The sequence below is a fragment of the Coenobita brevimanus genome, chromosome 1 (genome assembly GCF_032717465.1).
Source record: "Coenobita brevimanus isolate Jiangsu-jjx chromosome 1, ASM3271746v2, whole genome shotgun sequence".
NCBI lineage: Eukaryota > Metazoa > Arthropoda > Malacostraca > Decapoda > Coenobitidae > Coenobita > Coenobita brevimanus.
Genome location: NC_136954.1, coordinates 69,122,111 through 69,125,572, shown reverse-complemented (window position 1 = coordinate 69,125,572; position 3,462 = coordinate 69,122,111). Strand labels below are relative to the sequence as shown.

Sequence of the window (3,462 nt, the reverse complement as noted above, 5' to 3'; positions counted from 1 at the left end):
GATCACCTTCACTCTGGTGGGTAAACATGGGGCTGAATGTATTTTAAACTGCTTTAAAAACCTAAGAGGGAAACTTATGACAATGATGTGGTATTACTCCCTTTCAACTTCACATTTTCAGCTTGGTTTGGAGCGTGGTGTGGAAGAACTCAGAACAGTTTTGAAACAAGACTGATGAACTAAGGATTACTCTGTGCACGGAGAAAGGCCAAAAGCTGAGTACATTATAATATATCCCACTCATAAAACCTCAGAGTGGTAGGTGGTCGCGACCATCATCCACTCACTTGATGCAGTGTTGCCTACTTCTGCCTTAGCCTTTATTATTCTTTTTCTGTGCCTGCCCTCCTCTCTTCCTATTTCTCCCATCTTTCCTGTCACTTCTTACTGTTTTTTTTTTCCCTTTACGGGTGGCATTACGTCGAGTGACAAGCCATATGGTTTCCTGTAAGCCAAGAAACCATTTACAACGCTGGGTGGTAACCATATAACCAAACCATACGTGCTCCCTACGTGTCAGCAAGTGGGTTGGTGGAGGGTTAGTACACCTCCCTGTAAAACAAATAACTCAAAGTCAAATGGCCACCCCTTACGGGAGTATGGCGTCTGGCAATAGATAGATAGATAAAACCTCACTCTGCCATCATTGTCTCGCCTTCATTCTGCTGGTTAAAAAGAAGAAGAAGAAGAAAGGAAAAAAAAGTGGTACTGATGAAGTCTGAACTACTTTGAAATATGGCTGAGAATCAAGGTCACATTCAAAGTGGCACTGGAACCTTCGTAGCACGTCTTCCTTGGCTATCAAAACTCCTTAGACCTCAATATCCTTTCCTACGATAATGGGGCAAAGTATGTCGATATTAACACTATATAAGCAGCAAACGTGGCAATGTTACGGGAAAATACAGTATGCTAAACAACTAACTAAGGAAAAAGGTACTACGACGCCTTCTATGCCGTCTCGTATGCAACCATCACTCTGCAAACATCATACCTTCATGCACAAACTTCCAATTCACTGCCATCTTCGCTTCTCACCTCTACTCTTATGGCCAAACAAGTTGCAGATGAACTTTGACTTATATAGAAAAATGAGTGATAAACTTTAACATACTCTGAAAATGTAAAACTTCTGTCACGAACTTCATCTTCCCTCATCTGATGACGTGTACTTTACTTCCTTCTTCCTAACTCCAGACGTCGATGTTATATGACATGGGAAAGATCTCTCGCAGTGAATGGGTTACTGAAGGCTGTATTTAATCCCTCCATTATCGAAAGTCTTCTAGGCAGAATAAAATCATCTGAAGGTGGTAAATGAATAAATAAATAAATAAAAAGATACGTCACCACCATCTTCATTTATCATTTTTGGTGGGGATACATGGTCCTGTACATTTCTGAACAGCTCTGATATAAAGAAAGCTTAGAACTGCTCTGAATATTTATGAGGGAATATTTGTCTAAAACTCATAACGCCGTGATGATGATGATGATGATGATGATAAATAATAATAATAATAATAATAATAATAATAATAATAATAATAATAATGATGATAATATTCATTGTGGTAGGTGGGGGCGCTCACCATCCACTCACTCGATGTAGTGCTGCTCTTGGGTCTCTGCCCTTTCCTCTCCTCAATCCTTCTTTCCTTCCATCATCTTCTGTCTTTCTTTCCTTCATTCTTTCCTCATCCTTCTGCCTACGGGTGACTTTACACTCCCTCTTCTGTCTTTCTTTCCTTCAGTCTTTCCTCTTCTTTCTGCCTGTCGGTGACTCTACACTGAGTGACAAGCCAAATGGTTTCCTATACACCAGGAAACCATTTACTACGCTGGGTGGTAACCATAATACCAATTTTTGGCGCCTGGTGGTTTAGTGGGTAATTACGGCGCTCCAGTCGGATTGAGTCGGTGAAGGTTTATATCCAAGGGATGGTTGGGGTTTATTGCTCACGTACTGCCACTCAGGGATGAGTGAGTTTGGTCACTCTCAACTTAAATGTCGGGACCAACTTGCCTAGCCCCGGGCTCCTACGCTCCTAATGAGGCAACGTAGGATTGGATGCAGCTGCTGCTGATAATAATAATAATAATAATAATAACAGTAATAATAATAATAATAATAATAATAATAATAGATAATAATCATAATAATAATACGAGGAAATAATAATAATAATAATAATAACAATAATGATGATGATGATGATGATGATGATGATGATAATACGAGGTAAATAACAAAATTAAAATTCTTTTTAACTAATCTGTACCTAAAATTTTCAACATTTTATGACGGTGGCGTTTATGGTGCAGTATTTGATATTTGTTGTCGTCAGATAATTTTCCTCAGCTTTGGGAAGGCACCCCCCCAAAAAAAAACAAAAAAGTTTTGAATTCGTCTGGAGGTAGCAACAATAAAATTAAGGAATCCTGATAATGATTTAAATCTCAATTATGTCGTGCCCTAAATATGTTTTTTTTTTTTTTTTTTTTTTTTTCAGGGTGATTTGTGAGAAAAGCAGAGGTTTGGTCAAAAAGATAAGTAGGTAAAACACAGACTATAGCGTATGGCTGTATGGTGTGAGTTACATACTGCTGCTGTTAGTGTTGGGGTTGTGTTCTTTTCTGTCTTCTTTATATATCCCCGGCACACCTGGTGTGTGTGTGTGTGTGTGTGTGTGTGTGTGTGTGTGTGTGTGTGTGTGTGTGTGTGTGTGTGTGTGTGTGTGTGTGTGTGTGTGTGTGTGTGTGTGTGTGTGTGTGTGTGTGTGTGTGTGTGTGTGTGTGTGTGTGTGTGTGTGTGTGTGTGTGTGTGTGTGTGTGTGTGTGCGCTTGCTTGCGTGCGAGCGTACTTGCGTACACACTTGCACTAATTTGGGCCGAATTCTGTTTATCCAAATAATTAAATACAGATACACAAAACTGATCTCAAATTATGGCATTACCAAGTAGATATTCAACTGGGCCGCATAGAGTGAAGGATATCCAACCGATGACATCTATCCTCAATCCTGACACACCCTCACAACAACACCCACCCTTCCGTACATCACTTTGGGTTTACCTAGCCTCTCACTGATCTACCACTTCCCCTCTACGCTGTATCAATCCATTAATGTTTACTTTTGCTTGCTGTAACCTTCCCATTCGTCATCATCATCATTACAACGCCACCACGGTCACCATAATTATCTGTATGCAGCATCTTCATCATCATCTACCGTACATTGCCATCAACAAACTCATCATCATCAGCATTAGCATCATCATCCACTATACATCATCATAATTTACACCACAATTTACATCATTACCAAGAACTCCATCATTATTATCACCATCATCATCATCATCACGAACTTCATTATCAGTATCATCACCAGCACTTCACCAGCACAATCACCACATCATCATCATCATCTTCTACAGCACATCATTACATCATCATCA

At 39.7% G+C, this 3,462-nt stretch overlaps 1 long non-coding RNA gene across 1 annotated transcript in view; it reads right to left on the bottom strand.

Annotated features, from left to right (window-relative positions):
* Positions 1–1,857, bottom strand: part of LOC145390064 (uncharacterized) — a 258,037-nt gene extending 256,180 nt beyond the window's left edge. Inside the window, exon 1 of the long non-coding RNA XR_013895604.1 lies at positions 1,800–1,857. This is a non-coding gene — a long non-coding RNA (uncharacterized LOC145390064). The remainder of the gene's footprint in view (positions 1–1,799) is intronic.
* Positions 1,858–3,462: the final 1,605 nt, after the last annotated feature.